The sequence below is a fragment of the Suricata suricatta genome, chromosome 1 (genome assembly GCF_006229205.1).
Source record: "Suricata suricatta isolate VVHF042 chromosome 1, meerkat_22Aug2017_6uvM2_HiC, whole genome shotgun sequence".
Lineage (NCBI taxonomy): Eukaryota > Metazoa > Chordata > Mammalia > Carnivora > Herpestidae > Suricata > Suricata suricatta.
This window is the reverse complement of record NC_043700.1, coordinates 101,842,833-101,858,200: the sequence shown is the minus strand read 5'-3', so window position 1 is coordinate 101,858,200 and position 15,368 is coordinate 101,842,833.

Genomic DNA, 15,368 nt, shown 5'->3' with positions numbered 1-15,368 from the left:
ACAATGGAGTACTACATGGCAATGAGAAAGAATGAAATATGGCCATTTGTAGGAAAGTGATGGACCTCGAGGGTGTCACGCTAAGCGAAATAAGTCAGGCAGAGAAGGACAGATACCAAAGGAGAAACCAAATGGAGGACCAGGGGGAGGGGAAGAGGGAAAAAGAGTTGGGGAGAGAGAGGGACGCAAAACTTGAGAGACTATTGAATACTGAAAATGAACTGAGAGTTGAAGGGGAAGGGGGAGGGGGAAAAGAGGTGGTGGTGATGGAGGAGGGCGCTTGTGGGGAAGAGCACTGGGTGTTGTATGAAAACCAACTTGACAATAAACTATTTTTAAAAATAGAAATAAAGTATACCAGTTATGCTTAATAATTATTGGTTGAATGAGTTGACTTTATCAAAGGATCAATGGCTTATTTATAAACACTACTTTATTTTCTGACATATAAGCAGTTATTCTTGGTGATGACTATTACAAAGCTAACTCAGAAATGTTGATTACCATGAATATCATCACACTACACTTAATTATTTAAATAAGGATTTGAGGGGCGCCAGGGTGGCTCAGTCGGTTAAGCCTCCGACTTCGGCTCAGGTCAGATCTCACATTTGTGGGTTTGAGCCCCGCGTCAGGCTCTGTGTTGACAGCTAGCTCAGAGCCTGGAGCCTGCTTCAGATTCTGTGTCTCCTTCTCTCTCTGCCCCTGCCCCTCTCATGCTCTGTCTCTCTCTGTATCAAAAATAAATAAAACGTTAAAAAATTAAAAAATAAATAAATAAATAAATAAGAATTTGATAAGAATTACAATATGTATAATATTTGTATAAGCATGAAACGTATTTTAAATGCTCAATGAATGTCACACTCCAACTTGTAAATATTGATTTAATCTAATATGAATATTACAATTGTCTATTCCAGTTTCAATTGTAAAATATCAATGATGAGCTCTATTAATGGAAGTCAGATATTTCCAAATTTACTTCAATTATATTTATTCATTTCATTTCAAAAAATGATGTTTTACCTTACACTATTATTTATTCTGATACCATTATAAAGCTGATAATTTTTGATAAATGATATATTTAGTAGAGTATTTATGAGTAATATGGACTCATAATACTGTCATTAAAAAAAAGTTATTTTCTTAGATTATACATGAAAAAAATTGTTCCCTAGGGATTCCCAAAGTATATACAACCTGATTTGTTAAAAAAAAAAAAAAGAGAATTAGACTTTATGAAATAGTTTAGCTTCTGGATAGGCATTACAGTATATGGTCTTACTGCCTTAGGAAAGAATGAAAACCATACTATTACTGCAACTGATAATTCAATCTATGCTATAGAGTATGGCACTTCTCTCTATAGGAATGCTTATTTTTATCAATCAAGAATACTAAACAGGAATGACTTTTCATCAGTCTCACCAAGAGCAGTCACGCCTTTCTAGTTTGAAACCGGCTATAAAATATGTCTTTAGCTATCAAATCTCTGCACTAAGCAGAACTCAAAATGCTAGCTCAAATTAGTTTGTGAGAGGGCAGATAGCTCCGTTCAGGCCTTGACTGAGTTTTAAAAGATTTACTTAGGTTAGAAAATTGGGTAAAAGCTTACTGTGTCTGAATTCTACACTTGGTAATTTTAACATGTAGAGTGGAAAAAAAAACACATTCTGTTCATACCATCCAAAGCTTTTTCACAGGTGGGTATCAAATGAGAATTTATAAATATTAGTTGTATAATAAATATTATTCCAGAATAAATACAATTAAAAGATATCTTCAAAAAATTAAACCTAAAATATATATTATCCCTGAAGAGGTTAAAAAATCTAAAATTTAATAAAAGATTTTTATTTTCATGTAGTATTATTTTAATGAAGTTTTACATTTTTTCTTTTATCACTATAAGATATGTAATATTTAGTACATTTATTTCACTTTCTATAAAAAGTGCAGCAAACATAGAACATCAGGTGATAAATAATACATTTGTTATCTACACTAAGGAGACAATATCTTTTGATATCATTTGTTGGTGGCCTATATGCAATGACCAAGGAATATGAATCCAACAGATACAAAAATATAAAATAAAATGCTAATCATTCAGGATTCTGACTTGCTTAAAATACACTTATTTCACATATGAATTACAGTTTTCATAAATTTACTCTTAATTTTTAAGCCTCCATATTAATTTACATTGTGAAAAAAATACAATTTATATAAATCCATTTTTAAATTTAGTCTTCAAAAAGGAATGAGAAGTCTTAAACAAACTTAAAATGTACAAATAGAAAAATATAAAAAGAACTGATCTACTGAAATATTATTAAGGTGTAGAGACTTTTTCCTGGATACACAGGAAAATGTTACACAATGATTTTGTTTATTCACATTTTCATAGAAAATTCTAAGTAAATGATGGGGTCCCATTCCTGAACAGAAGACAAGTATAAGCCCTTGAGAAGTTGAATGACTGGACTTAGGTAGATAGCAGCAAAATTGGACCAGGCTCAACATGGCCTAACATCTAATATTTTGCATGTACAACTTAGTTTTAACTTCACATTATATATATATACATATATATATATATATTTTACATTGCTGATTACATTAACTTCACATTATATATGTATATATGTGTATATATATAATACTGATTACAAACATTAAAAAATTTTAAAACATTATGAGGAACTCTTGTCATGATTCACTTAACCATTACTGGTTTTCTGGTTATTCCTCAAACACTCTAAGTAGACTGCTTGCTGGTCTAGGCTGTAGTTCTTGATTTCCCTTATACTGGAGAGTATATTCTTTACACTTTAAGAGAGAATTACATGATTCATTCTCACACTTTAAATCAGACTGGCTCAAATTCTCTTTAACATATAGTTCTTTCCTAACTACTTGATATTAAAATGGAAACTCTCTTATGCCCTCAGAACTTTATCTATACTATGCTTCCATGATTTTTATATTGCTTTTCTTATCACTTGATATATTGCATATTTATTTTATTTACTTTATGTAAATAAAGGAGCCCACTTGGACCTAAAACTCCCAGAACTGTAAGAGCCACTAAGTTTGTGTTACTTTGTTACAGGAGTAACAGAAAACTAATACATCTATTAATTACGGCCCAGACTAGAAGCATCTCTAATTTCCATCTAAAGTAGAATGAATATAAACATTGTGGCACAAACAATCAATACAATAAAATATAGTAATGAGAACAAACTAACTGCTCCTTTATACAAAATAAATCTCACAAAGTATCAAATAAAGTAAGCCAAAGATAAAGAGTACATCCTATTTGATATTACTCAAATGCTAGATGTCAAGATATTGTGAACCTATGGGCAAGAATGCTGTCTGGAAGCATATGTAGGAGAACTGAGGATCGGTACTCTTGTTCCTCTGACTTATTACTGGTTGCTAGCTTGTGCTCCCTTGGAGACAATTTATCAAGCTGCATACTAATAATTTTTCTGATAAAACATTGGGTGAATGAACAGTAACAAAGATCAAGAATTTTTACACATCTAAAACAAAAAAAAAGTGATTGAATACTGATTCAATAACAAACTTAAACAGACAAATTAATGGAACAGAAATTCCAGAAACATGTTCACACAGATATGACTATGTGATTTGTGGCTAAAGGGACTCTGTCTTAAAGTGATGAAATGATGATGTTTTCAATAAATGGTGCTGGTTCAATTGGATATCTATATTGAAAAAACTGAGTTTTGAGCCACATCTCACATCCTACTTTAGATGAAACCCTATTTGTGCAGGCACAGATTCATTAAACAGAACACAAAAGCACTAACCATGAAAGAAAAAAAATGGATTACATAAAACTTAAGACTTTTTTCTAAATACCGTCAATTCTTAGGAGCATAAAAATAAAATGTTTATATTGGCAAAAATATTTATAATAGGTATTAAAGAAAAATTATATCAATCATCTATCTAATCTATCTTTTATCAGGTTTACTCCTGCAAAACAAATAAGAATAAACCAAGGCACCCAATAGAAAAAGAAAAATAAGGGAAATGGAGAGTTGCCATTGCCTAAAGTTTTAGTTATACAGGATAAATACATTCTAGGGATCTACTATGAAGAATCATGTCTCTGGTTAACAGTACTGTGCTACTCATTTTAAAATGTCATAAGAAGGTAGCTATCAGATTAACTTGTTCTTAGATAATTAAAAAATGAAAAAGAAAAATGTGTAAAATACAGAACAGAAATAGAAGAAATTCAAATGACCAAATGTTAGAAAAGTTGCTCAATTTCATTAGATTCCAAGGCAATACAACTTAAAAATCACTGTGTTCCACCTTTATACATTAACTGAGTTGCTAAACAAAAGCAAAAACAAAAAAACAAAAAATTGGGGCAACTGGGTGACTCAGTTGGTTCAACAACCAACTCTAAAGATTTCTGCTCAGGTCATGATCTCTCAGTTTGTGAGTTTGAGCCTTGAATCAGAGTTTGGTTTTCTTTCTCTCTCTCTGCTCCTCACCTGCTCATGCTCTCTCTCTTTCAACATAAATAAAGTTAAAAAACTAAAAAAAAATTTAAAAAACAAAAACAGAAATCATACAAGTGTTATTGAGGCTGTGAAGCTATTTGAACTCATATATACTGTTGTGGAAGTGTAAATGGAAAGCTGTTTTGGAAAACTATATGACTATATATAGCACAGAAGATCATACATGTGTAACACATAATCCAGGATTTCCACCTTTTTTATATTTAATTTTCCCTTTCCTTGAAGTTATATTATTTTGTCAGCCTTTCTGTATTAAATTCTGTGTTCATTCATGTGAAGTTTTCTTATTTATTAATAATGCAGACATGATTATAAACTTGTCTACAACATAAGTTTGACTGGATTTTAAATTATCTACTGATCACTGTTGAATTTATTTTGTCAAAAACTGACAATGTAATAAGACTTCCAAACATTTATCTTTCCTTCTTTTTTTTGCATATCCTTTACAATATTTAATTACCTTCATGTTAAATACATGATTTAGACTGTTTTGTATTAACTTGAGAGAACAGATTTTTAAATTGCTCATGTTGATGTTTATATCTATAATTTCCCTAAAAATACCTTCATATCAATGTTGCATCACTTATTTTCTTATAGTTTAAAATTGCCAAATACATATTATGCCAGGCTTTTTATTATTATACTTTCATCTAGTTTCAATGTATTTCGGGAATGATTGTTTTTATGTTAGAATAATAACAGTTCCAGGTAAATTAATACCACCAGGAAACAACACTTTTAGTATCTTGCTTTTTAGAGTATTTAAGACTATGATTCTAAAAGACTAGCCAATTTATTTGATTTATTGACAAAGCTGAAAAACAATTTTTAAAGTAATGATAATTGCATCTCTAAGTAACATCAATGCTTCCCATATTTTTGAAATACTTTCTAAGATTCTCAATATGCCTTGCATTATCATTGATCTGAGCTTTAAGGAATATACTTTAATTTAATATCTATTTCACAAAACCAAAATATTCTCTAGCTGGAGAAAATAGATCATCTCCTTCTATGATAGCAGAGTATTTCATTTCTAACTACTTCTTTTTGTGTGGTTAATGTGGTTCTCTTAGCAATTTTAAATGAATAATGAACTATTTTTATAGAACAACATAATGATATGTTGTATTTATTTCTGACTTGAATGATTTATCTTTTCATAATTGACAAAATGAGAATTTTCATTTTTGCACTTTTTACATATTTTTTATTCTTTTACTTTTCTATAATATATTTTATTTTTTCCCTTATGGTTTTGAATTTTCCTTTATATTATAATGATGTCATAGTGAAGAAGAAACCATGAAATCATATAAGTCACTATCTTCATATTGTTGAGTATCAGCAAAGGTTGTTATTATTCATCATAAGAGCCAAACTTTTCTGTTTCAAACTATATTTTCCCCCTCAGGATACCTAGAGAAAAGTTTCATGTGAAATAGCTTCACATTTTGAGTGTCTTCTCAGGAAGATGATTAAAGAATGCTACTAAATTGTTTTATTTTGCATTTCTGTTATTACTGGTGAGAATAAAAATATTTTGGCCTTTATTGACCATTCATATTTCTACTTCTGTCATTGATTTTTATACACACTGAAAAAATTTGTATTCAATTACTTGACTGTTTCCTATAAATTTCTTGGAGTTCTTATTGTGTTTAAATTTGGTTGATAATTTTACTGTTCAGAAATATTTAATTTAGCAGTGTAAATTATATACACATTTGTCTTTGTACTTTTGATGTCCATGCCGCCATGCCTTATTTAAAAGTTTTACTTAAGGGGTGCCTGAGTGGCTCAGTCGGTTAAGTGTCCGGCTTCAGCTCAGGTCATGATCTCACCGTTTGTCGATTTGAGCCCCATGTTGAGCTCTGTGCTGACAGCTAGTCAGAGCCAGGAGCCTACTTCTGATTCTGTGTCTCTCTCTGTCTCTGACCCTCCCCCGCTGGTACTGTCTCTCAAAAATAAATTTAAAGAATTTTACTTAAAACCATAGACATAATATCTTACATTTAATAGTAATACTCTGGATAATTTTAATAGTACATATTTTTATAAATGTTCTAAGATATCTAATTTTCTGAAAATTGTCTCAGCATTTTTGTTTGTGTGTGTTGTCTCTTTATTCTTCACGTATCAGAAAAGCAGTCATCACCATTTTATAAAATTTTTATATATCTGAAAAAATTCCTAGATTAACTATTTGATAGTCAACATATGTATTTAGTTCTGTTATATTCTGATGGCTTTCTTTGAATCTGACTCTTCCGAAATAGACTTGCTTTATTTTACACATTAATTTTTAAATGAATATGTTCATTTAAAAACTTTAATATTTATTTAATTTTTGAGAGACAAAGCATGAGTGGGGAAAGAGCACAGACACACACACACACACACACACACACACACACACACAGAATCTGAGGCTGACTTCAGGCTCTGGGCTGTCAGCACAGAGCAGGATGCGGGACTCCAACCCATACACTGTGTGATCATGAACCAACAGAATAAACTTATGGGCATTTCTTTAGATCATGAGTCTCCAGTTTGACTAAAGGTCAGGTGACCTAAACTGGGTTCAGTTGGTCATGTCTGCTGGTCTTGTCCAGCCTCACTCCTATATCTATGGCTTGTTGACGGTCAGCTCATCTCAAATTCGGTTGGTGAGGGATGGCTTATCTGCAGGTTTCTGCCATTCTCAGCTTGCCACACACAAGCTAGAACTGGCATGTTTCTTCTCAGAGATATGGCAGAAGTGGGTGCGGGAGAACAGACTCAATATTATAAGTGCTTTTCAAGACCCTGCTTGAGTCAGATAACATTCTACTGGCCAAAGAATAAAATACTGCATCTCTCTAGTTACAAAAACTGCACAACTTCATGGGGAAAGGTGTGGGTATTGGGATGATCAAGTTTTAAGGCCATTAATGCAAATCTATAACACATCCACATTTTTTAACCTCATTCATTATTTCAAATAATGTTTTAGTTTGTGGTTTTGTATTTTTCAGTAGATAAGAAATCTGTACATAATGAACTCAAAATCATAGTTCCTGATATTTATACCTCATTTTAATTCACAACGAAGTTAGTTGCTAGGACTCTTGATACAATGTTGAATAGTAGATATCTCCTTTGTTCTGATTTCTGATTTTTTAATAAATTGCTTTTAACAGTCTCCATTCATTCATTTGACACATTTATTAAGTACTTATTACATATAGATACATATTCTATATGCTGAAGATACATCAATGGTCAAAAAACATAAAATGCTTACTTTTGAAGAACTTATATTCTGATAGAAATATAACTATTATAGACAAATAATATATTGCAAGTGGTGACTATCAAGTAAAATAAATCAAGATAATGGAGGTGGGGAAATGTGGGGTTGAGGTAGTAGGAACTGCTATTTTCTATAGGGAAATAAGGAAAGGCCTCATCTAATACTGTGACATTGAGTTTTGAGAGAGATGGGAACCTAATATAGGAGTGAGTCTATGAAGAAATCTGGAAGAATATCATAAGCAGTGTCAAAAGAAAATATCATGAGACTTTTTGAGAAACAATAAGGCCTGTGAGGCAGATACAGAATGAGTTAGTGGTATATTGCATCAGGGAAGGAAATGGAAGCCAGACCAAAAAACAGTCTTTCTGTGCCACAGGAGACACTTTGGCACTTATTCTTGCTGATATATGATGCCACCGATAGATATGGAACAAAGCAGGACGTGGCCTAAATTATTCTAGAAAAATCATATACCTGCTTTATGCATAGTTAAGCCTATGTGAATAACAATGGAGGTGGAATAATTTACATCAGGATGGCAGTGATATTGCTGGCAAGAAGCACTCATGTTTGAGATAAATTTTGAAGTTAGGGCTGGTATAAAGTGTTGATGTAGTCTATGATATAGGAAAGAACTAGAGGAACACAAATATTTAGACTGAGAAAGTGAAAGATGATTTGCTATTTATTGAGATAGAAAAGACTGTGGGAGGAGCAACCTTGCAGAATAAGAGTGGAAAACCAGTCTGGGACATGTCATGTTTGAAAACAATGATTGAGCATTCAAGTAGAGATGTTGAAGAAACTGTTCAATATAGAAGTTTGGAATTTAAGGAACAAGTCAGGGCTGGAATTAGAAATTTGGAAACTGTCTTTTTACAATAAATACCTAAAGAATTAAAGAATCAATTAAAGAAGGAATTAATGGTATCAAGTGCTGCTAGAGTATGGTATTTGTTTTAATTTTTATGATAAAATATCACTTGGAAATTAAGTATTTCATAACGATTCCTAGCTTTCTAATGGTTGTTTCCCTTTTTTTCATTTGAAAATAGGAAATTAATTTTTGTTTATCCTATTTTTGTCTTAATTTTATAATGGGTGTATTGAACTAAGTATATTTACAGCCTTATATTTATGTACTAGCATAAGTGATATTAAATATTGTCACTGAGACACATCATGCAAATACCCTGAGCTCATAACAGGATATAGTAAATAGAAAAGTCTCTGCAATGTTTTATTTTCCTTTGTATAAGGTGAATGCATACTTAATTGAAAATGGTACAACTGTATATTATCATGCAAGTTTTAAAATGTGTCTATGGAGAAGAAAGATGCACACAGATATTAGACAGAAGAGAGGTTGAATTCTATTTCATCTTATTTCTTTTCTGGCATTTTATATTCCCATTTTTTTAATTTTTTGGGGGGAAACTACTTTTTCTGATCCTGAGCTGAGAAGAGGCTGGCCATCTTGATGTTTATAAATATAATTTCTTTAAAAAAATCTTAATATTAGTGTTGTGTCACTTATTTTCTATGGTTTATATTTGCCAAATAAATAGTTTGCCAATCTTTCTATCATCATTCTTTTCACATTGTTTACTTCAGTTTTTTAAAAAAAAATGTGGTCCAGTGAGTGTCTTGTCCTCTGACCAATCAGATAAGCAACTCCTTTTGGGAGAAGAGGTGAGAAGAAATAGAGAAGTTGTAACTTTCTCCAAAATCCCCTCATGTGGGGAGGATAACTGGAGTTTTCCATTGACCTATAAGTGCATAACCACCTCATCACAGGAATTGGACAAGATCGCCTTTTATTGCCAAGTATTTTGTTCTTTTTTTAAATAGTCTCTTCATGGAGTTTAATAATCAGGATGAGGCTGCTCTCTGGAAGAAAATAATAGCCTATCAATTTTGTCCCATTCTCCATTATGTTAGCTTAATACTAGTCTCTGCTACTATCCTTATGTATTCTGTGGTCTTGCTACTCAAAGGGTAGCCACTACTGCTAACATTGGCATCACCTGGTAATTTATTAAAAATGCACAAAGCCAGACTTCACTGAATCTAAATCTGCTGAATCTAAATCTGTATTTTAAAAAAAGACACAGATGATTAGCAAACTTTGAGGGGTGGTATTCTACAAGATTCAGAGATGAGTAATTCAAGTGCTGATCATAGAAACATTCAAAATGGATCAAATCAAGACATGTTAATTTCAAAGCTATAGTGTGTTTTTTGAGGACACATGTAATGTTTTTTGTATTTTTCATCTCAAATTTTGCCTTAGTGGCCCAAATAGCTCACCAGGAAATGTTGCATAATAATCACATTTAATTCAATAAAATTTTTCTAGGTTGATCTAGTTATTAAATTACATGAAACAATTAGAGTGCCATATGAATAATATATTACATTTTATTAATTAAATTTGAAGGAAAGTTAAGCTGCAAAATTCTTCCCTTTCACACAATAGCAGTTTCTGTAGCCTAAGAATCTCTCCTTTATTACTTCCATTGAAATTATCCTCCTACCCATTCCAAAATTTTATATATATATGAATGGCCCCCAGAGAGAACAAAAGATGATACCCGTCAAAAGCATTTCTTGAATGGAAAAATGAGGCTTTCACATCAGTTTGGAAAGTTGGGACTTAGCCAACAATGTGTTATTTAGGGAAATGAGAATAGAGAGGAAAAGCATGAGAAAAAGAGATAAGTTTGATTTTTGCTTCACCAGGATGTCAGCTAATCTGACCACGTCCATAAATATGGATGCTTGATTTTGCTTTTGGTCTGACACCAAGGAAATAATAGTACACCTACTATTATATTATTTATAATTTTAAATTGCAGAAAGCAACTTAATTATTCATGGCATGTGTATATACTTATGTTATATCCACACATGTATATATGTTATGATGTTAATACACAATATGTAAATATGTATATACATACACCTAAATGCCCATTACGTGTAGATATAAAGTATCTATCATATATATGTGATTATATATACATACATATATGTGTGAATATATGAGATTTGGGGACAAAATCAATGCTGAGTTATGATATATAAGATTTGTTGTTTGCTATGTTAAACTCTATTCCTCTTTTTTTATCTGAGCTGCAAGGAAAAAATCACAGGAGGATTGAACTTGTGAATTAATGTGGTCAAGGAGTGTCTGGGTGGCTCAGTTGGTTAAGTGTCTGACTTTGGCTCAGGTCATGATCTCACAGTTCATGAATTCAAGTCCCGCGTCAGGGTCTATGCTGACAGTTTAGAGCCTGGAGCTTGCTTCTGATTCTATGTCTCCCTCTCTCTTTCTTCCCTTTCCCTACGCATACTGGGTGTGTCTCTCTCTCTCTCAAAAATAATTAAACATTTAAAAAAATAATGTGGTCAAACTACTGGTTCTTGGATTATTCTCTTCATCCATTACCTACTTATTTCTACTCAGGCTCTCAAATTGAATATGAATTCTTAATTTTATATACTTGGATTGTGATGTTGTATTTTAGGATTAAGATAACAAATCAATTCCCAGAATGGAGATAAATTTTATTAACAAACACTAAAGGAATATAGAGACTTTTTTATACATACATATCCTATGTTACCATTAATTATAAGAAAAGATAAAAACAAAACAAAACAGAAAGGACATAGTGAGATTACTAAAAGTGCAAAGGCAAAGACCATTATAAAGGTTTGTACTTTAAAACTATCTCAAACTATCTCAACACAGCAGGTTTGAATGGAGACTTTGGTTGGAGGCTCAGAAAAATTCTCAAAAGCCATGTAACATAAATATTGTTAGAAATTGAAAGAGTAAGACACGCACAGAGAGAGAGAGAAAAAAAACACTGGAGGAAAGAAGAGACACTTCTTTAGGAAAGATGTTAAAAACTTAGTAGCTAGATATACAAAAAAGTTAAAAGAATATATAAATATACCTAGGTGTTGCTATAGATGGAGTTAGGAAGCACTGGGTAGTGCAATTATTACTAGGTCAAAGAGGCTAGTGGGACTCAACATTGTTTAACAAAGTCAAGATCTTAGTGATCAGACTGTAATTACTTACCCAGAGGAAAGCTGGATTGAGGAAAAAATAATAATTAAGAAATGTGACCTTAAACTGGTAGGAAGTTAATTATCAGAGCAATTGAGGAAACTTTCCTACATCACTTGATCAGCTGTAGTTAGGTGATAATACATTATTTGAAACAATTTGATGGAAAAGTCCTTCAAGTTAAGAGAGAGTGACAGAGTTTTGTACTAAGGAGAAAGTAAGTATAGTCAAGGAAGGTTCAAAATTATAGTGTTTGAGTCAGGTATGTGTGTGGTTTCAGGATCGGGGGAGGTAAGAAGAAAGTGTTAGTTTCGTAAAGGAAAGAGCTACCTGGTGCAACCACAGATATTCCTACCAACCCATTATTAGATGTTAGTAAGATATCCACTGGATGAATAACCATAAATAAGAAAGTAAGAACCAGCAGGATTTGTTTAAGCAATAAATGTATTGGCATGCTCAGAACTATTTGCTTTTTATATCTTACAATAAGAGGGGAATTTGCAAGAAAAAATACAATGGAGTAGTTCAGGGATAAAAACAATAAAGATCTGGCCTCAGGATAGAGAAACTTCAAGGAATAAGATTCAGAAAATACACAGGTTCTCTCTGTTGGAAAAGATGCCAAATCAATTTGAGAATCTGAGTAGAACTTTACCATTTTAGCTGGGTGTGCTTTAAAGGAATAGAAAAGAGCAGAAATACAACACTTAGAAGAAATCTTAAAAGTTAGTTCAGCCCAGGAAAATTCAAATGTTGTATTTTAAAAGAACTACAGAACAGGCCATAGCTTAAGGTTCACTTATCTCCAGTGTCAATACAGGCACAGGGCTTGAAAATATTTACAACACCAGTTTAATATCTGCTACAGTTGATTCTTTTTTTAACAAGTTTTTTTAATGTTTATTTATTTTTGAGAGACAGAGAGACAGAGCATGAGTAGGGGAAGGGCAGAGAGAGAAGGAGACACAGATTCTGAAGAAGGCTCCAGGCTCTGAGCTGTTAGCACAGAGCCCGACATGGGGGCTCGAACTCATGAACCACCAGATCATGACCAGAGCCTAAGTTGGCTGCTTAACCGACTGAGCCACCCAGGCACCCTAGTTATCACTTTCTTGATAACTGAAAGGAAGTACTTTTAAAAGGTAGGATTCATAAGTAGCTGAAGCATCCATTATGACACTAGTACAAAGAAGTCTTAGAATCCTGAAAGAGATAAGGAAATATGTTGGGGATAACAAGAATTGTGTTTTGAGTAGAACACAAATAATCAGAGACTTAACTGAAGAGTATTAATAGAAACAGCGATGTTCAGGAGAGAAGGGAGACTAATAGAATACAAAGAAACTAATAACCACTAAAACAAAATGTACATTTAATTTAAAGTAATTTTACTTAAACTTTCAAAATTTTGAAAGAAGTTAGGTTTGCTTCAAATATTACTTAGAGAGGAGGTAGGATGCATAAGGATCTCATAAGGGCCAAAATATATCAGTAGACTCTTTGATGATAGGTTTCTACAAGTGAGATAGTCTATAGATTGTTGGTCTCAGCTGACAGTGATGACTTTATATTCTGGAGAGCTGAACTCCAAGACATGTTCATTTTTCTCAGATTTCACTGTTTATTCACTTTCTTCAAGAACATCAAATTACTGTCATAATCCAGGGCCACCAAGTGTACAACTTTAGAAATCTCATTCACACAGAATATGTTGTGCAAATAGCATTCCTATTACAGCTCTTATCTGTTAACGCTATAAGCAGGCATTATGCGGAGCACTGGGGTGGCTCAGTCGGTTAAGTGTATGACTTCGGCTCAGGTCATGGTCTCATAGTTCATGAGTTCAACCCAATGACAGGCTCTGTGCTGACAGCTTGGAGCCTGGAGCCTGCTTTGGATTCTGTATCTCCCTCTTTCTCTGCTCCACCCCTGCTCATGCTGTCTGTCTGTCTGTCTCCCTCTCTCAAAAATAAATAAACATTTAAAAAAATCAACAAAGCAGGCATCATGCTTTGGAGATAAAATTAATGTTTTCATAGTTGGGCTTTGCTGCATAATAAACTAACCCAAAACTGGACATTTTCAGGTCTTCAGATTAGATAAGGGGGCTCTCCTCCTAGGTGCAGATGGTGGTTTTCATAATGGAGTTCAGACCTGTCAGAGAGACCAAGATAGACCCGGGATTGTCAGTCTATCACTTTTGTTTACATTCCTTTGGCCAAAGAAGTCACATAACCAAACCCAACATCAATGCACTAGGAAAATGCTTCCTCCATGTAGTAGGAGAAGGGAGTGAATGTTTGCTGGATTCAACAGTAGGTGGAATAGTGCCCTCTCAATGATATACACCATGGATGTTACTTTCTGGGCAAAGAAAAATGAAGGTTATCGATGTTACTAATTTTTTAATCTACTAATCTTAAATCAGGGAGATTAAACTACTTGTGTGGGTCCAGTGCAATTAAAGAGTCCTTTTAAAAGTGAAAGAGTCTAGGGCGCCTAGGTGGCTCAGTCAGTTGAGCATCTGACTTAAGCTCAGATCATGATCTCATGGTTCGTGGGTTCAAGGCCTGCATTGGGCTCTGTGCTGACAGCCCATAGCCTGGTGCCTATTTCCGATTCTGTGTCTCTCTCTCTGCCCCTCCCCTGATCACGCTCTGTTTCTCTTTGTCTCTCAAAAAATAAAAATTAAAAAAAACTAAAAAATTAAGAAAGTGAAAGAGTCAAAACAAGAAGTGTTTTAATCCATTTAGGCAACTATAACAAAATAGCGCAAACTGGGTAGCTTATAAATATCAGAAACTTATTTCTCATAGTTCTAGAGGTGGGAAGTATGAATTCAGAATGCCATCATGATTGAATGAAGGTGCCCTTCTGGGTTGCATACTTCTGGTATTCATGGTATTATCATGTAGTGGAAGGGAAGAGGAAGCTTATTTACATCTCGTTTATAAGGACACTAATTTCATTCATGAGGGCCCCTCATTCTCTTGAACTAACAACTTCAGAAAAGCCCCATCTCCTAATACTATCACATTGGGCATTAGGATTTCATATATGAATTTGATGGGACACAAACATTCAGACCATAACAGAGAATCAGAATCAGATAAGAGAATAAGACAAGATAAGATAAATGTAGCATAGAAAACCATCTCCTGCTGCTACTTTTACCACAATAGAAATTCAGACCAAATCTATCTTAAATTAATCCCCTCTGGTTGAAATGGCAATAAACAAGATATTGAGGAGAGCGATATTTTACTTTTTTTTCTTAGTTTTAATTTGTAATAAAAAACCAATATTGTGGTGACTTTTATCTCAGGTATTGTAATAATGTGATAATATTCAAATTTTTATAGTTAGGTTTATTATATAACTTTTTCTGGGCATTTTAGAC